The sequence below is a fragment of the Aedes aegypti genome, chromosome 1 (genome assembly GCF_002204515.2).
Source record: "Aedes aegypti strain LVP_AGWG chromosome 1, AaegL5.0 Primary Assembly, whole genome shotgun sequence".
NCBI lineage: Eukaryota > Metazoa > Arthropoda > Insecta > Diptera > Culicidae > Aedes > Aedes aegypti.
Window position 1 is genome coordinate 153,104,453 of NC_035107.1, and position 24,166 is coordinate 153,128,618.

The 24,166-nt window shown below is 42.6% G+C and overlaps 1 protein-coding gene across 3 annotated transcripts in view; it reads left to right on the plus strand.

Moving 5' to 3' along the window:
• LOC5565202 (uncharacterized protein C6orf106 homolog) overlaps positions 1-24,166 on the plus strand; it is a 270,657-nt gene that overhangs the window by 103,114 nt on the left and 143,377 nt on the right. The window lies entirely within an intron of this gene.

Here is a 24,166-nt window from a genome sequence, read left to right on the forward strand (position 1 = left end):
TAGGGTTGTCCTCAACATCTCCCCTCTTAATATAGGTGGTAGGGGTCGAACCTGATCGAGTCCGTGAAGATCGCCTAGGGAGATCTACCACCGGTTCAACTTCGATTGCGGATTCGAATTCGGGTGATGTTGATGTCGTTGATGATGAAGAGGTGGACGGGATAGCCGGAACCTCGGGTGATATGAATAAAAAACGTTGAACTTTACTACATGTAGCATCTACTCAAAAACAAAATCCACAAAGTTTACTACACTTTTGGTATGAATAAAAAACTTTTCGAACATGTAGTACTTACTAGTGATCCTTTATAGAGAGATAAGCGGAAGTAAAATGGAATGATTTGGCAACAGACCAGCAGTGCTGATTTTGCTCGGCGTCGAGAATAATATTGTAACACGGGCATGACTTCCTCATTGCTGTAAGTGTATTTTGTTTCGTTATAGATCTTTGAGCTACATATCAAAACTAATAAACAGCCGAAAAAATCAAAAACTAAAAATCGCATTGACAAAAATTCCAAAAAACTAAAACATTTCATTTTTTTTGCTTCATGCAAAATTACTTTTACCGAAATAATTTCAAGCGGATTACATTACTCCTCAAGAAAATTTCAAAACAAACATAACGCATGTTCGTTTGGCTCACACTTTGACAGCTCTCGCTGCTCGATTGGCTCACACTTTGACAGAAATGTCAGCTTCCGCGAATCTCTCTTATAAAGGATTTCTAGTACATGAGTACATGAGTACATGAGGATTTCTAGTTCTAGTCTTTCGAACATGAGCAGTGACTGAAGCTGCACGTTAAGAAATTTCCATTCAGAGTGCAGAGTGATTCTGCACGTAAAGAACAATCTATTCAGAGTGATTTAAGCGTCACTTAATACAATTATGCATATGAAGGAAATGCATGGAATCTAATTGATTACGCGACAATTTGCACAAAATCATGAAGGTGCTGTAATTTGACAAGATTTGTAGTGTAATTTTGCGATTAGTATGGTATTCTCTTTATGTCTATGATTTTATGATGATGGTAAATACATCAAAGAATTTTCTGAGTGGTTTTCGGTCTTCGCCAACGCCAGTGATTGATGATTTTTGTAATATTAGCTTAACGTCTATGAAGAGATCTTGAGACTACAGCTATCAAATTAGGAACCACCAGTACTGAGATTCTGGTGAAATAGGGTCCTAAAATGTTTAGTGAAATCTTGTTTTTATTTAATAACTAGTGGTCCCGGCAAACTTCGTCTTGCCAACAAGTAGGCTGTTGAAAAGCGCTTTTGACCGTCCCATATAAAATGCCAGTTTCGTTCGCGCTTGTTTTTTCAACTTTCCCGGTGAATATCCTGGGATTTTTATACACCCAAACACGTCGGAACCCTTGACAAAGAAAACTAAGAAAGAATCATTTAAATCCGTTGACCCGTTCGTAAGCCATTTCGTGACATACAAACACCATTCCATTTTTATTTATATAGAAGATACGAAAGAGCATGTTACTGCAACTACTTTAGCATTTTTTCCCGCTTAGATAACGACAATATCATATTTAAGTTTTAATTAAAAAATTGGATCCATAAATGAACCTTGACACTTTTGATCATGTTTGACGTTTGCTTAGTCGACAAAAATACCACAGGGTGATAGTTTTAAAACTGGGGTTGTTCCTATCTGACATTTTGGAAGGGACACGGAAAACAAAATACACCCAAAATTTGAGTTTAAGCCTAGGAATGTGACAAAATCTAAACAAAATGTTTTTTGAACTTAAACAAACGAAAAACATAAAAAATTGAGTAGACATGTGTTTTTGGCCCAAACTTAAGCGTTTGGCACTAAAATTGGGACAGGGCTTTGGGACCCTATTGCGGTAGAATTTTGATGCTCCCCGTGTGTTTTCTTAACAGCATGTTGAGTTCCGTTTGTGTGTTTCTGTGATATTCCCGTTATTTTGGTGGGGTTTCTGATAGTATCCTTGGAATTTCTAGAACTTAGAATGTAGAGATTTGTATGGGGATTGTAGTGATTCCATTGGTAGTCGTTAGATTTCAATGAGGATCTCTCCTAAAACACCAGGGTTCCCTTTGAAATTATTAAAAATTCTTATCGATTTCACAAAAAAACCCATTGAAATCTATAGAATATTTACCGACATTCAAAAGGTTTATATTAAAGCTTTGCTTTGAAATTCCAACGGAACTGGAGATCAACGGAATCTTAAAGGTTTTTGCAATAATTACAAAGATTGATTTTCAAAATTACAAATATTCACACAATAATTCGCCGGAATCCCACCGCAATCTTACAGAAATACCGTCCAGAGATACCCACAGAATTCTAAGAGATTAATATCCGGAATCCCATTCCCACCCCAATTCTAGAGTGTTTACCAGATTTCTAATATTTCCGCAATATTCCTAGAATGGTATTTAAACTTCCAGAATCATCATAAAAAATCCGACATCCCTATCGGAATCCCAAAGTTCCTACAGGAATTTCAAAGGAAATCTGAGATGTCAGAATTTACACGTAAAATTCAGAATTACATTATAAATATCTGAATTCCTACCGACATCCTAAAATTCCTAGAAAATAACATAATTATCGTAATACCAGAGTTCACAAGGATATTACAAATTGCTACTGCCGGTAATCTTACCGGAATCTCATTATTGACGGGCGAATGTTTTCGTAACCTCAGAATTCCTAAGCAAAACTCAAAATAACTCCCAAAATATCAAAACTCATATCGTTTTCCCATGATTTTTACTCAAAAGTAAATTATTCCATTCAATTCCGCAATCTCAAAGCATGTGTAGTAACCTCTGAAGCTAACTACCAGTAGTTTTGTAGTAAATGCTACCTTTATTCATAGCAATGCGTTGTTTGTAGTATGTTCGAAAGGGGTAGAAAGGAAAATGACACAAACATGTTCCACTCGTGTTCTACGTATAGCGCCTACTACCGAGAATGTAGTAAACTCAACTTTACTACATTTTATTCATATAGCCCCTAGTGTCGTGGCGTAGACGATGCACGGGCCGGCGTGGAACCTAGCAAGGTAGGCTCGGGACTGGAGACAGGCGCTAACGTAGGTGACGATAACGAGGCGCTCGGAACAAGCGAAGGAGTTGGGGTTGGCTGGGAAGATTCCAGGCCCCCAACAAGATGTCCAGCGGCAACAAATGCTGGTTAGAGGTGGCTTGACCGATGGAAGGCTTCGGTGTTGTGTCAGCAGCATGACGACTCCGGAGCTGGTTGATGTGAGAGCGCAACATTCGGCGATCGTCGATCCACACATTATACATCACGTCTCCGATCTTTTCAACGACTGTACCGGGAACCCATTTCCAACCGTTACTTGGCGTAAACAGGGTCGTTTCGGCTGAAGGATCTCGATTTCTTGAGGTCGTCCGACGTTGGCACTGGTGTACGTATCGGCGTAGGACGCAGAAGCTCGAGACACGTGCGGATTTTGCGCCCGAACATGATCTCTGATGGCGACTTCTGGTCTGGCAGAGCCCGGTTGGGTGTGCTGCGGTACGTGAGCAGGAAAATGTCCAGTGCGTGCTGTATCGATCCTCTCCCCTCTCGAATCTTCTTCATGGCCCTCTTGAAAGTGTCCACGAATCGTTCCGCTTGGCCATTCGATTGTGGATGGAATGGGGCTGTCGTGAGGTGTTCGATGCCGTTGGAGGCGCAGAAATCGGCGAATTTGGCGCTTGTGAACTGGGTATCGTTGTCGCTGACCAGTGTAACGGGCATACCCAGCCGAGCAAACAAACCACGGAGAATGGAAATGGTCACCGCCGAGGTGATACGATTTGTTTGGACGATCTCCGGCCATTTGGAGAAGGAATCGACGACGATTAGGTAATAGCCGCCTTCGATTGGACCGGCGTAGTCGACGTGGACGCGTTGCCATGGAGCGGCTGGTTTGGGCCACGGCACCGGTGGAGAGTGAGGAGGCGATCTGGCTACGGACGCACAATGTCGACATGCTTTGACGAAGTCGACGATATCGGCATCCAAACTGGGCCAATACACGTAGCTTCTGGCGAGGGCCTTCGTACGCTGCATGCCGGGATGGCCACGATGGAGCTGTTCGAGGCATCGCTTGCGGAGCAGTGACGGGATGATGAGCCGTTCGGCAAACATGACGCACCCATCTACCACGGAGAGCGATTCCTGTCTGACTTGGAATCGTTGAATGTCAGACCCCGAAAGCTTTGACTGGGCGTGTAGACTTGGCGGAGCAGTGGATCTGCTTGGGTGCTTTGCGCGACGGCTCTGAAATTGAGAGGTAAAACCTTTACCGTATTAGATACAACTGACCTGAGATCCTCTTCCAGGTTGAGGCTCGCGATGACGTAGTCCTCTTCGGGCCTGACGTGCTGGTTGATCAACCGGGAAAGCAGGTCTGCGTTGCCAAACTTGTGGGTGGGCACGTACTCGATGTCGAAATCGTAGAGCAGCAGATGGAGTGCGAAACGTTGGAGCCGGTTGGCAGTGTAGACCGGTATTCCCTTTTTCGAGCCGAAGATACGGAGCAGAGGTTGGTGGTCGGTTTGCAACCGAAGAGCATTTTGTGGAATTTCGTGACGGCAAATATGATGGCCAAACCTTCGCGGTCCGGTTGGCTGTAGCCTTGCTTGGCCTTCGTGAGTGCCCTGGAAGCGTGCTGGACGACCTTGATGCTACCGTCGGGTAACTTATGGCTGATTGTTGCCCCAAGCCCAATGGAAGAAGCGTCGGCAGAAACGATGATCTCCCGCTTCGGATCGTAATGTGTGAGTAGCAGATCCGAGGAGAGAATTGCCTTGAACTGTTCGAACGCTTTCTGGCACTCTGGAGTCCACTGGAATTTTTCGTCGTCTTTCAGGAGATTGTCGAGCGGGTATCGGAGCTTACGCATGTTGGGGACAAACTTGCCGTAGTAGTTGATGGCCCCCAGGAAGGATCGTAATCCGGACACATCTGTAGGCGGCGGCAGCTTTGGCCGATTTTGGCCGGATCCGGACGTAACCCGCGACTATCGACAATGTGACCCACGTATTGCACCTGCTGCTTGCGAAACGTGCACTTTTCGGGTCGAATGGTGAAGCCGAAATCCTGAATTCGCTTCAAAACTGCCCCTAAATTGCGGTCGTGCTCCTCTTCAGTTCGGCCGCCAACGATAACATCATCGAGATAGCCGGAAGTGCATTCCAGACCGGCTAACATTGTATCGGTGATCTGCTGGAATGCACCAGGCGCAATTTTCACACCCGGCGGGAGGCGGTTGTAGGAGTAAAGACCACGATGAGTGTTGATGGTAAGCAACTTACGGCACTGCTCGTCAACTTCCACCTGCAAGAAGGCGTCGGACAAATCGATCTGGCTGAAGACCTTGCAGTTAGCCAGCTTGGCGAAGATGTCGTCGGACAGAGGAAGTGGATACTGGTTTGGTTGGAGCGCAGCGTTCAAACCCGTGGAATAGTCTCCGCAAATTCGAATGGAACCATTGGCTTTGCGGACGACGACGATCGGAGCGGCCCACTCCGAATATTCGACCGGGGTGATGATATTCAGCTTTTCCAGCCGGTCGAGTTCCTGGTCGACGGCATCGTACATCGCGTACGCAACCGGACGCTTCGGACATAAAACGGGTCGAACACTTTCTTTCAACTTCAATTTAACTTTTGTTTTGCTGCACAAGCCGAGCTGCTCGCTGAAACCGTTGGGAAAAGAAGACTTGAGTGCAGCGGGTGACGCAGGAGAGCCTGACATGTGGCAACAAAAACTGTCCATAGGCACGGACCAGAGATTGAAGCTGTCCATCAAGTCGGAACCGAGTAGCTGAAGTTGTTTCCCGGTGACACGGAGGAGCTTTCGCCGTGTGCTTTCTCCGATGGTGACGTCGCACTCGAATTCCCCATCGAGCGACAAGATGTTGCCGGATGCTGTCTTCGCTTTCACCGTTGCAGGCAATAATGCTGGGCTGCCGAGTTTCTGCCAACTTTCCCTGCTGATGACGGTGATATCTGAGGCGGTGTCGAGTTGCAGTCTGATATTCGTTCCAGAAAGGCCGACGGAAACGAATCTGCGTTGCTGCTGCACGCTGCACACGTCGACAACCACCACCTTCGTCGAGACTACTCGCTTCTTGCGTTTGCTTCCCGGTTTCCGGGATTTGGCACTTTCGCAGTAACCTTCACGGTGTCCGAATTGGCCGCAATCGGAGCACTTGTGATTCTTGTAGCTGCAATCACGGGCGTAGTGTAATGCACCGCAGAGCCAACACGGGTACGTTGGCTTCTTGACGGCGTCACAGGAAAAATGTGTTTGTGCCTCGCGATCACGCTTGTCGAACCTCTTCCCACCAAACTTCCTCACTGCTTGCACTTGGTTGTACGGAGATGGAGATTCAATCATCGCACTGTCATGCTTGAGATTGAACAGGCGTTGACACTCCTCGGAGAGCTGTGATGTCGTTGTTGTCCTCGATTTTCGTGAGGAGACGAGTGCGGATCTCGACGTCATTCTCCGATTTCAGGCCACAAACGTACACCAAGCATTTGAACTGCTCTTCTGTGAGCTTTCCAAGTTCAAATTCCACGCAAGCCTTATTTACCCTGCATGCGAACGCCACATGATCCTCCGTGGGATTTTTTGCAATCTGCAGGCATCGGTATCGGCGGCTAATCACCGACTCTTTCGCTCCAAACAGGCTTTTGAGTTTGGCAACTGTCTGTGCGAAGCTAAACTCCTTCGGAAATTTAGGCAAGATATAGCTTACATACCTCTCATGCTCAGATAAACCTAATTTGCGCATAAGTAGGCGAACTTTCGCCTCATCGTCCAGCCTCGCAGCATCCTTTTCGAAGAGGTCGTCGTAGCGATAGTACCACGCCGCGAAAGTGGCATTACTTTCGGCCTCGTACCGGAATTCCTTGATATTACTGGCCAAGGTGTCAAGGATTTGTTCCGGATTGGGTGGCACTTGAACATTTATTGACGACGCGACGCTACTTAGGAACTGCTGCTGCTGCGCAATAATTTGCCCCATAAGCTCTTGGTGCTGCTGCTGACTCTGGGTTATCGATTGCTGCATCATATGCATAATTTGCATGAGCATATCGGTACTTACTTGGGCTTGCGGTGTTTGGTGGGATTGGAAGGTTGAGAACTGCTGTTGTGGAGCTGAAGAAACCGGAACGAATGGCTGCTGCTGCTGGTGTGTAGTTACAACGGGGACGAAAATTTGCTGCTGCTGCTGCTGGTGAGCATTTACTTTCGGCCTCGTACCGGAATTCCTTGATATTACTGGCCAAGGTGTCAAGGATTTGTTCCGGATTGGGTGGCACTTGAACATTTATTGACGACGCGACGCTACTTAGGAACTGCTGCTGCTGCGCAATAATTTGCCCCATAAGCTCTTGGTGCTGCTGCTGACTCTGGGTTATCGATTGCTGCATCATATGCATAATTTGCATGAGCATATCGGTACTTACTTGGGCTTGCGGTGTTTGGTGGGATTGGAAGGTTGAGAACTGCTGTTGTGGAGCTGAAGAAACCGGAACGAATGGCTGCTGCTGCTGGTGTGTAGTTACAACGGGGACGAAAATTTGCTGCTGCTGCTGCTGGTGAGCGGCCGGCGCGGGATAATCAATTGCTGCCGATTTATCACTCCCGGGGGGTCAACACCATTTTGCCCGTTTCTATCACTATCACCGCCAGCCATCGCACTCCACTTTCTTTTCTTCCGCGCGGGTGACGAAATGTTGGGTGAGTTTTTATCGACGGAAAAACTACCCTCACTCGTGAATTCTCGTCGCCACTTTTGTACCATGGAACTACCCCGATGGTCGTTCTCTTAACTCGTCCCTACATCAGGGAATTAAACGCGCACGTAACAATTTAAAACATAATTTATTACGACACGATAAAATACAATACAATACGATGACAGCCACATTAAAAGCTTCATTGATGCGCTTCTCCAGCATCACACATTGACAGTTATGCTGCCTAGTGCGAGCCCAGCGGCGTGCGTAGTACTACATCAGTGGTCCTCAGCCTAACTGCTTGTACGGGCCACTTCAATGGTTTCAAAACATGACACGGGCCGCAAGTTATGTGAGGATCATGGTAGACAATCTTCGCCGTCAAATGGAAAAAATCAGCAACGAAACTAACGAAAGAATAGTTAACCGTTGTATAAATATTTGCTGTAGTGATCCGTCACATAGGCTTTGCGTCATGACGAACAAATAAGCTTCTTTCGCTATGGTAGAATCTTCGTTCGGGATCTCTGAGCTGACCAAAATATCAATCGTGTCGGCCACAGATTACGGGCTTTGAAAAAAATAAAAATAAATAAATAAAGCACAAACAAAGAGAGAAATGAGGAGAGAACAATGAGGAAAGCGGGTTCAATAGCCAATACAAGCAATTCTGTGATGGTATTCGTCGTTTGATGCTTAACAAGCAAATATACAGCATACGCCCCCTTTTTAAAAAATAATATCAAAAGAAACAAACTTCTTTAACTATTTTGGATTGAAGTTAGTCATGGAATCTTTGGTCAATGACGAAAAACAGAGTCGGTGTCACCGACCTGCCCGAGTTGAACACACTTATTCTTGTTTACGGTGGATACAACTTTCTGTTGAATCCTATTCGTTAGAATCCATGGTCCACTTTATTTTGATGGCGTAAACGAAAATGCTAAACGGTTTTCGATCGAAGAAAATTCGAATGTAAACAAAAATAGGAGTAACTATTCTGGCTGACAATTTATATTTATTTCGTCACGATTGTCAGCCTTCGTGAGGATTCATTTTAACGACTTTTTATGTGACTACAAAGTTCTTTTTTTGAAGATGAGATTTATGGAATTTAAGGAAGCGTTGATGACATGAAATATCTAGATTTACATTTGAAATATTTTGAACAAAGTAAAAATTCAAAATACATGTATGAAAAAATTCTGAGGTGTCCGGTCCTTCTTTGAAGACTTGAGCATATTCTATGGCCATGAACGCTGAACGTTACTGAGGAGTGAAGACATTTTTGAAAGCATGAGGAAATTTTGAAGCCACTAGTCTACCGATACATTTTTATTGGACTCGAAATAACTGTAAGATTTGGAGAACCTTGGGATGTTAGACAAGCTATTTCTGAAGAATTAAACACAGTTTATAACTCATTATTTCTTGATAGGCATTCAATTGTTGGTCATGTAGAGAAGCAGTCAAAAAGCCCGTAATTTTTGTAATCACTTGCAAGAACTTAAGAATTTAACCGTTGTCATCAATAATTCACTGCTTGCGGGCCACTTCACATTGTCATTCAAAATTTGTTCGCGGGCCGCACAAAACGCTCTCGAGGGCCGCATGCGGCCCGCGGGCCGCAGTTTGGTGACCACTGTACTACATAGTACACCGCGATAGGGTTGTCCTCAACACTATGAACTACTTTAAATATCTTTATCCAATAATAAATATTTCTGTCGGTTGTTCTTTACTCTTAATTTCGTTACGTATATTCAAGCATCTTCATCAATCTATAAAACCTTATGAGTAACATTCTTTATCAAGCATACGTTATAAATCTTCAAAGAAATGTTACGAAATTTCGTTCGATCATGTTTTATCGATTGGGCTTTAGTTACCTTCATTAATATTCATCGAAAAACGAGTAACGTATGATGTCTAATGTCGTTTTTCTTTATTTGCACCGCCTGCACCAAGGCCTGCACCGTTTTCCCACCGGTGTAGCAAAAGTTGCACCCAAACCGTTCTTTTATTCCGCAGGTAGCACACCGTTTTTGCACTCGATCGCAACCGGTGCAGAAATTTCTACACCCTGATCGAGCTGGGTGTAGCAGGTAATGCACTCTTTTTACCAATACATGTATGGTTCTTAGCTGTCAGTGGCATTCTTGTTTTGGTCGTTTTGGTTGGTTTTGTTGCGTTCGGTTACGAACAAGCAAGATTCTACATTTCTCGCATAACTTGTGAACTCGCCCTAAAAGCCATTGGAGTGATTCCAAGCAACAGCACCAAAATTTGGTAAATTTTTTAATTCATTTTTTTCTATTGAGCTGAAACTTTGCACAGTTTTCCAGTTCCATCTAAATCGTCATTTTCCGATATCAAATCTTCAAGTTGAGTCACGACTAACTTTTCAAAAGGGTGTATGTGAAAATGGTTCAAAAATATTCAAAAAGCTGCACAGCAAAAACGGTTCGTTCGATTGTTAGACAACTAAAGAAACAAAGTTAGACAACTAAATAAAGATTCCAAAAAAAATACACACAGTAAAAAAAATTTTTTTTTTGCATTAAAAAACATAATTTTTGACACAAAAACTCAAATATCTCAAAACCCTATCGGAATACCAACGTAATTTTTTGAGGGAAAACGGTCCATTATATTAGCTATCTACCATAAAAATTTGGTGATGGTAAACCAATAAACAAAAAAGTTATGACATTTCAAACATGTCACAATTTTCACATTTAGTAGGAAAAAAAATTTTTTTCGGTGTAAATTATTACGGGAACCGCAGTTTGGGTTGTCCGACATTTCGCGGTAAACCATTTCGCGGTCAACCATTTCGCGGTGTACCATTTCGCGGTTTGTACCATTTCGCGGTTTGCCGTTTTGCGGCTTGTACCATTTCGCGGTTTGTCGTTTTGCGGCTTGTATCATTTCGCGGAATGTCATTTCGCGTCTGTACCATTTCGCGGTTTAACGACTTTTTTACGTTTATGAGCTCTTCTTTCAATTTACTCATACTTACGCAAATGCTCGGAGTTGTGAGCACATACAAGTACACAAAGGTACTTATATGCACACACATACACATACACGAACATTTACGCACACACATACACATATTCACCCTTCTTATTTTCATGAGCTGTTCTTTCCACACTGTACATGCACACACATAGACATGCACGAACATGCACATACATATAGATTGCACACAAGCATATTTTCATCTTTCTTAGAATCATTAGCTGTTCTTCAAGTTACTCACACTTATTCTCTTGCACATACATACACATATATGCACTTACCTGCACAAATATTAACGTACACGCACCCTTCTTACCTTCATGAACTGTTCTTTCGAGTGCGTACTGAAATGCACACACAAATAGTTTTTTTCTTTTTTATCAATGAAAATCAAACATATTTTTTGAAAAAAAAAATCCATGTTTTCCGTATATTTATTTTAACAAAAACATGTGTGTACAACAAGTCCTTCATTTGTTCTGTAATATTAAGGCAACGCTTTGAATGAACTCAAAAAGTGTCATGTCTTCCTTCTCTCGTCTTAGGATTGTTCCCTTCAGCTTGTCCTCTTTGATGTTCTGCTTTGAATTCAGCCGCTGCAGGACATCGCCTTGCAAGTTTTGCAAGTATTTAGCAGACGTTTCTTGCTCTTCTTGCTGAAAAGCCCTCAACACTTCATAAAACTTGCAGTGTGTTCGATCTTTGAACAAACCTGCAAATTTATTGTGCCACCCTTCTACAGCATTGGATGTTCTCGGCAGATCGTTCTCAGTTCTGTTTTTCACTGACCAGAACTCTGGAGCAAATCGTGGTTTGCCACGACGCCCATTGCTCTTCAGTTTACCAAGTATGTATGTCTTTTCGAAATAATCGAAAAAAGGCTTCATACAGTTTGGTGCTGAGGCACAGATAGCTGCAAATCCTTGGGCAACTTCTTGATGTTCCAAGAAGGCCAAGGCTTGTACTTGCCTAAATGCCATTTGGCATTTCACAGACTTGCCGTACGCACTGGTCAAGCCTAGTTTTTGGATGTGCTTCCACATATTTTTCGCTAAATGAAAGAAACACCCACGCCTAGAAGCATCAGGAAAAACGCTAGCAACTGCATTAATCTCGGCTGTTTCAAAATCTGTTAAAACGATCGTAGGGTCAATTTTGATTTTCAAATCTTTAGCTGCCCGTTTCAAGAGTTTGAACGCTTTCTCATAAGTAGCTTCTTTCTTATTCGGCAACAGAAAGTAAGCTAATGGTACGAATACGTGACCGTTGCCATTTTTAATAGATCCGTGTATTGTAAAGATTTGTTTGAAGCCTGTTGGTGCTGATGAGAATGTTCCATCCATGATGAGGGCATCTGCATGGGCAAGTTTGTCGAGGTGGATCGAGGTTGTAAAAAGCATAATACGGCCGTTTTCGAATTCGACATTTTTCACCAGGAACGGTCTTCCGTCAAAGGTTACAGTAAATTTGTCATCAATTATTGAAAAATCGTCGGGATCAAAAGGCAAGGAACTGTTTCGTTCACGTTGACATATACGCCGCTGTGCCGTCTTGGATATTACAGTCTGAACCTATTAAAAATACACAATACTTAACGTTTGAAGATAATTTAGATGTACCTTATATACAAAGAACTAATTAGTAAGAATCTGCAAAAACATTTCTAAAAGCGTAACTAGTTTTGTGAAAAAGAGCATCTAACAGCGATGTGGTGCATATTTGTAGATAGATATTAGAAAAAAACCATTTGAAATTGGTAAAAATGGTTTTACAAGTCGCTGTTGGTGCAACACAGTGCTTTATTTATCTTTTAATGATATTTTGTGTTACGTCTTTTTGAAGACGTAACCTTGAAAAACATTATTTTTTAGTACATTTGCATCGTTTTTCATTTATTAATGTTTTCAGTTACATAAAATAATTTGATCTTGTAAACGCTTATTACAATCAACTGTTTATTTGTAGACTCTACCGGTATGAGGCATTAGGGATCAGATATGATTTTATAATTAGGTATATACAAACACCATTTTAAAATATAAAACCTAATCATTTGAAGAACACAAGTGCACGTCATATTACAAAGCGAAAACATACTTACTAGGTTATTGTATTGATTACGATTGTGTGCCTGAATCCAAGACTATTTGGAAACATACGCTTTTCTTTTAGGTTTAATATTTTTTGTTAAGTTTTAACTTGGGAATGTTGTTTAATTTCACGAAAACGGATGCTTTGAGTGAGACAATTTGTGTTACTCTACCAGTTCCACGAATAGCCTACTCTACCCATAAAGGCATAACTGTCCCATATTGAATTAAAAAAAGACAATTTACACTGTGTTCAGCCAAAGGCTGCACAGACTGAACGATTACAAACATTAGGCAACGGACAACACACGGAACACCCAGTAGCCCAGAGATGTATTTTTCGTTTGACGAAAAGTTTCCACCGACTGGAGCGGGAATCGAACCCACACCTCGTGGTACAATACGCCTAAACGACTGACGCCGCTAACCGCACGGCCACGAAGCCCACCAGGCATTGACAAAATAGCTCTCAAAGTTTTCATCTCATACAAATGTTCATAATTTTCTAGTACATTTCTACATGCAATATTCTTTTTACACAATCGCATAGACAACTCATTTTGCTTATATTGATTTGCGAAATATATAAACTTGAATACAATTCACGTTTTGCAGCTGCTATTTGTGTCAAAAGTTCATTAGAGACTGTCATGCCTTTATTTTTCAATATGGGACTGCATCAACTTTATATTTTTCCACAACGTTTTCCAACAAAGTGTGTTAATTTTCATATGCTTGGTAAAGTATATAGATTAATATTGTGACGAAAGAAGGTGTTGGTTCGAAAATCCATATGGGATAGTTATGCTTTTATGGGCAGTATTGTCCTTGAAAGTTTTTGGCACTAGAATTGGCAAAACTTCATACATGTCATGATAGTGAACGAACTGGTCATCTGATATGCACCCTTCTTTATTTGATTTGCGGTTCTTCTTAGTTTTATCGTCCCCAACATTTTGGCAACATCTACTTGTCGAAATTGTTCACATACCTCCTTCTTTTGACTACTTATCGTTTTTTCTAGTTGTCACTGAAAACTATTCTTGCACGTTTTTGAACTGCTTCACTTTTCTGGGAAACGGGTGAATCGGGAAAAATGCAATTCGAAGAAAATGGTCATTTGGGATAAGTAGCACTATTTCTCTGTAATACAGCATGCATTCATTAGGTACGTCTATGAAGTATTTTTTTTTTCAGACGCTTGAAATCAACAAACACTATGCTGCCCATAAAGGCATAAATGTCCCATATAGAAAAAGTAGGCATTGAGAAAATAGCGTTCAAAGTTTGAGGTTTGTTGTTTCATACAAAATTTCATAATTTTCAAGTACATTTCTGCACTACATATTTATTTTGTACCACCGCACAAATTACTCGTTTTGCTTCTTTTTTTTCTTTTGATGATCAGAAAATATAAACTTGAAACAATTCATGTTTTGCAGTTGTTATTTGGGTTGAAAGTTCATATAGAGACTGTAATGCCTTTATTTTTCAATATGGGACTGCAACAAATTCATGTTTTTCTGCAACTGCAAACAAAGTATGTAAATTTTGATATGCATAGTAAAGTATATATAAAACCATATATGTTGCAATGAAAAAAGGTGTTGGTTCGAAAATCCATATGGGACAGTTATACTTTTATGGGCAGTATGTTCTACATACTATTTATATTTTTTGTTGCTAATTTGTGTTTGTTTAAAATTAGAAAATTAAATCGACCAATGAATAACTAGATTGAAGTTAAAACTTTTCAAATATCGTTAAGCGAAATTTTGAGTTACACCCTTTTGAAATCGAAACCGTCAAAAAGATTCAGTTTTTAGTAAACTAAGGTTGTATTTAAAAACCGAAAATCGTATCTGAACGTTTTCAATTACGAAATATAAATAATCTTATTGAGGCTCACCATAATTAGTTGATTCTTTAAAGGCTCAAGCGGTATGGGATATATAAACTACATTAAAACGGCTGCTTTTTTTTAATAACGGTAAACGAAGCGCCGTGTTTAAGTTAGTGGTGTTGTTGTGGACTGGCTCGAATGGGCTCAACAGCGACGTTTTTTGTAGAATGGGTTAAAATGTCTAGAACTCTGCTTTAATATTTATCCATATTTCATTGACTTACTTAATTAGCCTCAACTGCAATGAGTTTGTTTGTGATACACTATTTCAATCACGTGAAACCACTCAAATGCACCATGCTGAATTTTTCAAAAGAATATTCCCAAAACTAGTTACACCCTTTAGACTTCTTTGACTAAAATTTAACTCATTCTTTTCCACAGCTTTGCTCGACAATACAAGTTTTTTTTTTCACAATTACCCCACCCTACTATTACGTACCTCGACCGGATACTCAGCCGCGCACATACGAATTATTTTTTCCGGTCGTTCGTTGCCTTCACGTGCTCGGCGCTTCAAGGACGATCGGTATTGAGTAGTTTCTGCGGCTAACGGATCTGGCATGTGATTATGCTCGTCGGTACTCTCAATTTTGTGTTTTCCGGAAATTATTTTGGTTTTGGCACGTGCTCTGCATTTGTCTGCAGCATTTTTTGAACGACGCCTCACGCACTCCCAAAACCAATATTCTGGAGTCTGTCAGGATTTTTTTTCAATATTTTCTGTTTTTTATATAATTTAATTAAAACTTACCGTTGAGTCCTTGTAATACACATGTCCGTCATAAATTAGTTTGAAACCTCCACGATTTGAAGTCACAACCTTACATCCTTCGCTTTCTATGACATCGTTATCGAAACCAAAAAATTCCTCTTCGCTCTCCATTTCGAATACACACGACGAACGTAACTATCAAATGAGGACTGTAACCATACGCAGAGAAGACAAGAAATTTACCCTTGCCAAATTGTGTGTTTGAACAATGTTGAACAATCTGATATTGAATTAATCATTACCAACACCACTTTGTTCTTATGTACATACATACCTATAGTATATTGTAGGTATTGAATCAAAGAGCATTGTTTTTTTTTCAAGGTCTTCCTCACAATGCCCTATTCATTCGATATATCATTCTGCATTGTTAGTCGTATTAAAAATGCGAAGTGGAGAGAAGGCTGTTAGTTTGGATATGGATATATTTGCAGATATGTCGACTGATATTATTGTTTGTTAGGGTTAGTGTACCAATAGTGAGGCAACTTCAAGATGTATGTGATTCTAAAGTATCTTTCGATAGATTTCGTTTGCCCACTTTCATTCAAATATACGAAAACACGAATCATTTAAAATTTTGCTGTGAAAATCCACATTTCTAAAAGGTCATAAAGGTGTTTAAGTTTAAGTTTAAGTTCTTCCAAGGCAGAATTTACGAAATTTGCATGAGACACAGCACTATTCACATATATTGGCGCATTTGCTCAAAAGGACACGCGGTGTATCCCAGAGGCAAAGAACAACCGCGGTTTTGTTCCCTTTTTACTTCATTCTTATGGGAGTTAACATTGCGGTGTTTCATTAATCGCGGTTGTTCCTTTCCTTAACCATTCGCCGCGTGGCATTTTGGGCAAATGCGCGTTTTTGGAAACTTTACAACAGCCGCGCGGTGTATCATATCCAGCGCACCAGTCAATACATTTTTTATCAGTTACTTGAGCAGCGTCACTTGAATTGACACCAATTCTGTGGTGCACACATGTATTTTGATTATTGACCGATGTAATACTTCAGTGGATTTTTTTACACGTTAGTGCAAAATAGTGGTGCGATTTTTTATCATGATAAAACGTCATATCAAGCGTGTGCTAGAATAAGGGCGTAAGTAGCATGATCGATTTCTTTTCATCGATCCTCTCTTCTGTGAATAAAGATAACAAAATGCGGGTTGGTTAGCATTTTTTCACTCCGGGACGATAGGCAGCGATGTAATCTTGCGTCATGGAGTGAAAAATGCTGACAAACTTGCGTTTTGTCGTCTTTATTCACAGAAGAGAGGATCGATGAAGAGAAATCGACCATGCGACTTACGCCTTTATTCTAGCACACGCTATTATGTGATAATTTAAAATTCTTCTATCATTTAGGATAAAAAAAAAGTTTTGCATTTGCTTTGCCTATTGGATGACGATTGATATTATATTAACAAACAACGTAGTTGAATAATATATCAAATATGAGATGCAATACATACTTGGTTAAGATTTCGTTCATATATTTAATAACGTAGAAAGTTAAAAAATATATACCCACCAACGCCTCTAAAGGGTTTTGTACGAGTATTTTATAATTTTGGTATGAACTGAAGCGTTATGAAATTTGTGAATGTGCCCTGATAAAAACCGCGAAATGGTACAAACCGCGAAACGGTACACCGCGAAACGGTACTAACCGCGAAACGGTACACCGCAAAATGGTACTAACCGCGAAATCGCATACCGCGAAATGGTACTAACCGCTAAACGTCATACCGCGAAATGGCAAACCGCGAAATTGTATACCGCGAAGTGGTTTACCGCGAAATGTTATACAATCGGTTTTTTCTCCTCCGAGTGATTCGATTGGTAGATTTTGCAGTACTTGCGGTTTGTTCGAGGACCATTTTCGAAGTTCGAGACCTCCTTCTGCTAGCAGAGCTTGAACTTCCTTTTGAAGCAGTGTGGCGTCTTTTAACGTATCCGCCCCTGATAAGAAATCATCCATGTAGAAATCTTCAAGTACGGCGTTGGCAGCTAATTTGTATTTCGAGCCCGAATCCAAAGCCACCTGTTTCAACACTCGAGTGGCGAGAAACGATGAAGGTGATAGACCATAAGTGACTGTTTGCAATTCATAGACTCGAATCGGCTCCGATGGATTGAATCGCCAGAGAATCCTTTGGAGTGGTTTGTCGTCGTCGTGGCCAAGATCTGCCGATACATTTTGGCGACATCTGCTACTAATGCAACGGCGTGTTTGCGGAATCGCAACATTAAATCCAGCAGTTCGTCTTGAATCGTAGGTCCGGTCAACAAGGCTTCGTTGAGCGAATGATTCGTCGACGTTTTAGCAGATCCATCAAAAACTACTCGGACCTTCGTAGTGGAGCTAGCTTCCTTAAAGACCGGGTGGTGAGGAAGATAGCAGACTGTTTTGCCTTGATCCAAACGGGAATCGTCAACCTCGCCGATGCATCGCATATGACCTAACTCGATATACTCCCTCATGAAGTCGCAATACTGGGCTTGCAGATTTGGATCGCGCTCCAACCGTCGCTCTGTTTGATAAAATCGATGTTGCGCTGTCTGCTTCGATTCGCCGATCATGCTATTGAAATCCATGCGTTTGGGATATTGCACGACGTATCTGCCTGTGTCGTCACGAGAAACTGTGTTGGCAAAATGCGCCTCACAATCTTCTTCTTCCTGAGACCGTGGGGATTTTATCGTTAGTTCTTCCACCACCCAAAATCTTTCAATTGCCTTGTCTAGTGGTTCCATTATAGCGACGTGACAACTGACTCGTGATTGTTCCTCAGTGCATTTAGTCTCACCGGCTGCCACCCATCCGAATACCGTATTGACAAATACTGGAAGCGTATCGTCGACCTTACGAACCTGCAGCCGGCCACCGTCGCGTATATGAAATTCGTAAAAATATTGTGCGCCTAAAACCAGATCTATCGGACCGGAGACATTGAATTCAGGATCAGCAAGAGCCATACTGGGTGGGATTTTCCAACGAGCTATCGAAATCGATACAGAAGGTTGATCGTCAGTGATCTGTTCCAAGACCAGAAAATCCATGGGCGTTGAAAAGTTCTGCACACGAGAGGTGATAGTGGCAGAGACTGTATAAGCTGTGCGACTCCGTGATCGTCCGATCCCAGTAATTTCCACTTTTTTGTCTCGCCGTGGCAACTGAAGCAGTTCGCAAAGATTTTCAGACATAAGATTAGCTTGAGACCCAGAATCCAGAAGCGCCCTTGCGTGATGTGTCCTTCCATGAGCGTCCTTGACATTCAACAATACGGTAAGAAGAAACAGGTGTGACCTTGGCTGCTCCATCGCCACGTGAGAAGAAAGTAAAGCCATCGAACTAGAAATCGAGTTACCAGAGTTCGAGACACCGCCGATAATCGTTGGAGCAGAAATGTTCGCATTTTCATCCGCAACTGGAGTGGGGTTGGGAGTAGAAGTTGAACCTGACCCAGGGAACCCGGGATGCAACAAAGAATGATGCTTCTTCGAACACGTTTTGCATCGAAATTTTGAAGGACAATCTCGTGCTAAATGGTTCCGGCCCATACAGTTGCTGCAGAGTCGTTTGGAGTTTGTAAGTTGGAGACGTTTGTCTACAGGAAGCTTGGCAAAGGTTGGGCACCGTGTTATCCAGTGTTTTTCACTACACGCGAAGCAATTAGGTGGTGGTGATGAAACTTCAGTCGCCGAGTTGACTGAAACCTTCGTGGGACGAACCTTACTGACACTGGAAGACGTCGTTGTTGAAAAGATGTGTTGATCGACCGAAACCGCATCCAACACCCTGGTTTGCCTTTTTAGAAATTCGACCAATAACCCAAACGAGGGTTCCTTGTCTGGCATGACAGTTTCCTCCCACCGTTTTTGAGTAACTTCGTCCAACTTTGAGACCATCAAGTGGACTAGCATCACACCCATCACAACCATTCGTCTTTTCTCCTAATTGATCCAAAATCTTTGTGTTACGCTCGAAACAATCGATAAGCTCATGCAAGACCGCCGCTGATTCCTTTTTCATTTAAGGGTACTCGAAAAGAGCATTCAGGTGAAGTTTCTTTAGGAGGTAGTTGTTGGAGAACCGCTCGACCAAAACATCCCAAGCAACCCTATAATTGGCCTCAGTCATCGAATAAGGATCGATCAATTTCAGAGCAACACCCCTCAAAGATGCACGCAAGTAGTGAAACTTCTGTATGTCGGTTAGTTCAGCCGAGGAGTCGATTAACGCTACGTAGGTGTCACGGAATGGAAGCCAGTTTTGGTAGTTGCCGTCAAATTCTGGCAAGCTAATTTGAGGAAGTCGTACGGACGCTTGAACATTAGGTATTGGATTTGTGTGTGCAATGGAAGTGCTTGGTGTCGCATGCATTTGTAATTTTCTCGCCAATCCTGCCCTTACCTCAAAATATTTCTCTTCGAATTCAGCCCGCAACTGTTTGTGCTTCGGTATACTGTCTTCGTTGTCTTCCATGCCTTCGAGATCATTCTGGAGGTCCTCAAATTCTTCCCATTTTTGCTCGAGTTTCTCAAGACGAATTTTTACTGCCTGCTCATCGAACTCCTTTGTGCTTTTCAGGAAGTGTGCGACCCGCTGTAGAAATTCGATGATACTGTCCCGATTGCGTACGAGACCCTTGTACTTCCTCAACGTAAGCATGTTGATTACTCCGACCAGATGTAGAGAAAGCAAGTTACACCAGTGAGCAACTGTAAAAAATACGCCCAGCGAAGCACCTTCCAGACAAGAATGTAATTTGATGGACAGGAACTCACCTGGTGAGCCTGTCAAACAGGCCTTGTATCAAATCGTTACTCCGACCAGATGTAGCAACTGTAAAAAATATGCCCAGCGAAGCACCTTCCAGATAAGAATGTAATTTGATGGACAGGAACTCACCTGGTGAGCCTGTCAAATCAGGCCTTGTATTAAATCGTGGTCTCTGGAGTGCGCAGCGACAGTGTAAGGCGTATGCGTATAGAATCTTCCTCAAAGAACCCTCATCAACGGTTCAGAGTCAGCCAGATGTAATAAAGCGATGATGGATGACGTCACACAGTCGTGTCCAAGCGTGAATGCACTGTTCTGTTAAACAACACCAAGAGAAGCACCTTCCAACGGATAATTGTGATGCTTAGACAGAGACTCACCTGTTGAGCCTGTCTAACAGGCCTTTTATTCAATTACCGTTGGTCCACCTTTGTCTCCCGTGTGTGTAGCGAAGTATTGGCCTTTGCGCGCTTTAGCCGGTCCAAATCCTTCCGAGTCCAACGTTTTCCGAATTGGAAGGGGTAATATTGAAAAATCCGGCCACCGTAGACTCCGTCGAAGTAGTTAGATAGATAGAACCAAGAAATGACCAGGTAGGGATGAAAACGAAATAAAGAATAGTTGGACAGGTCCTCACCTTGTAGGCCTGTCTCACAAGCCTTGAATAAACTCTCAATCCCTTTATGAATCCGATTATAAGATTGCCCTTATGGTTGCGTCGAATAGTCCATGCGCATGAAATTCGTGATGGCAGCGCCCAGTGGACTCACGTGTATGATGACCGTTATAGCGCGCTTTCCTTTTTGTTGAGTAGAAATGGCGCCAATCCAATTGTCCGTCGACTCAATGGCGTCGGTGTGTTCCAGAGAAACGCTATCCTGGTCACGGCACCAATGTTGTGACCTCCGGAAATAGCGTTCTGGTAAATTATCCGAGGCGTATTACCTTTGCCAGTTCCACAAATCGAGTCGTTCCTCTAGTTTAAGAGTGGGTAGTATTCACGGGCTCAAAAGCTTTCACTGGGAGACTTTCTTCTAGCAGTTAGTTACTGCAGCAACCACACACAGCTTTTCGAGCAGTTCTACTTTATTCACTTCATACACACTCTTTACATTTACACATTTTATTGGACTATTAACGCAACACTTTATTTTAACGTTCTTACACTATACATATATTCTACAAACTACTTCTTACAAATCGATGACCGGCTGCGCTATACAATTAATCAACTAACAATCTAAAATGGATGATGCGGCTTTTATATTATCACGATTGACGAAAAGAAACGGTCGCTTCGTAATCTTTCGGACGTCGGCAATTTTCGGAAGCTTTCTAACTAGAATTCAGCCTAGGTTACACTTTTGCTTCTAGTACTTCAATCACCCTAATTCGCCTACCATAGCCTTTTTCGTCCAACAATAACCATAGTGGGGTGGCTGTCTTGGCCAAATAAGTTGTTGAACATCAATTTCAGCAACTTTTCCAAGCAGCCTAGAGAGCCGTGTAGTTATCGGTAGCGGTTGACTCAACTGGCTAAGAATAATACTACGGATCGCCTGATCCGGTGGTAGAAATCCACCAGTCAGGTAACCCCAATTCCAAGGTGTCATGCGACCCGTGCTGATGGATGAATGGTTGAGGGGGTTTAAAAGATGCTCAATCGCGAACGGAGCCTGGTGTGTACCAGGGCGAACTCCCCAGTATGTAGCTCTTACTGCATTACGGCGGGGCAATGATGCAGCGGACCATTATTCCCCAGCGACTCGTGGGAACAAATATGAGTACAAATCAAAACAACAACAATCTTGAAGGTGTCGACTGCCTCTCTCAGTCGGAGCCAATGGTAGTGTAGGACGTGCAGAGCAATACTGAGCTAACCGAAGAGCAGTTACTCGCAAGTTCGCAGGAGGATATGCTTACCGACGCAACCGAAGTAAGCAACAAAAATTCAACAAACCATCCGGACACCCAACTGGACATGGACGACGATAATAACGATGGTATAAATGTTATCATCAACATCCCAGAATCTCAACCATCAGGATCTGAATCCAAAACGGATCCTTCATGTCATCCGAACAACGCGAATGACCAACAGACGACAAAAATAAACCTCACGAGAGGACAAAGGAAGAAGTTTAAAGCACTGATGCAGAGCGGCGTGAGTCGATCTGAAGCCCTCATTCAACTCGGGAAGGGTAAAGATGAGCTAGCTTCCTCTAAACGTGGCAGGACGGACCTAGACAACTCGGCTACCAGTGAGGACGTCCCCAAGCAGAAACGAACCAAGAAACGCCTGGATCCCAGAGATCGAGCTGAGCAATCCAACCACGATGGCCCAATGGCTCAGCAGTCAAGTGACGGTCACCAAAATAGCGGAGAAAACCAAACGGCTGGTCATAGCTACAGTGACATGACCAATCGTAGGAAGGTCGGAGTTGTTCCGAAACACTTTCCCACATCCCATCTTTCCACGACTCAGCTTGATGCTCTTCAGGAGGCCCTGCTGCTAAAAGTGGAGAAACAGCGTAATGAGCCGATGAAACCAAAATTCTGCAACCTGCTCTACAAGTCTGGATACATGGTCCTTGTCTGCAAGGATCTCGAGACTGCAGACTGGGTAAAAGAAATAACTCCTTCACTCATCCCTTGGGAAGGTGCCGAGTTGGAAGCAATGGACGAGGAGAAAATTCAGCGTCCAGAACCAATTCGTGCGTTCTTTCCCCAAAGTGCGAAATACTGTGATGAGCGCATAAAAACGCTCATCGAGAGTCAAAACAAGATCACAACCTCTAGTTGGCGTATTCTCCAAAGAAGCACACCAAACGATATCCATGTCGAGTGGATATTTACGGTTGATGGGCCGTCTATGGCGAACCTAACAAAATCCAACTTTATCCTCAACTATCGCTTTGGCGAAATACAGCTGAGAAAAATAAAGGGCAAAACCACTCAGTCGAACGAAAATTCAACTAATAGGGTGCCCCAAGAGAAATCTAAGGCAGCCTCTAGCAAAAACCCACAATCAAACCCCATTAAAAAGGCCAGTCTGCCTGTCTCTAAAGATTCAAGCTCCAACCAAACTCCTAGCTCTAGCGGTGGCAGATTGGTGCCATCTAAGAGCAGTGGATCTGGTAAAAGATTGAATTCGACTACAGAGACAAAAAAGGCTGGCCTAGGGAAGAAGATTGACAAACACGAACACCCGAAACATCATCCAAAACAAATACAAGATGATCCGCAGCACCCAAAGAAGAACGACCTCCGTCCTGGAAACTGCGGCACACCTAAAAATGACTAAGATCATTCAAGTGAATCTCCATCATGCTCGAAGCGCAACGGATGTGCTTTGCCGGAGATTCACAAAAGAACTGTTCACTGTGGCTCTTATCCAGGAGCCATGGGTCAACCAATCTCGAATACAGGGTATTCATGTAAACTCATGCAAGTTGGTATATGATGACAGCCAGCTCTCTCCAAGAGCAGCTATTCTAATACTCAATGACACTAAATGCTTTCCAATTACAGAATTCATTAAACGCGACATCGTAGCAGTCAGGGTGGAGGTTCCTACCGCTAGAGGGAAGGCTGATATCGTCATGGTCTCGGCGTATTTTCCAGGCGACGCGGAAGATGTTCCTCCTCCAGAGATTGCTGCGCTAACCTCTTACTGTGAAACAAAAAACATTCCCCTTGTAATCGGATGTGACGCGAATGCGCATCACACTGTATGGGGAAGTACAAATATAAATCCTCGGGGTGAGTACCTATTACAGTTTCTATCCTCAAACAACATAGACATATGTAA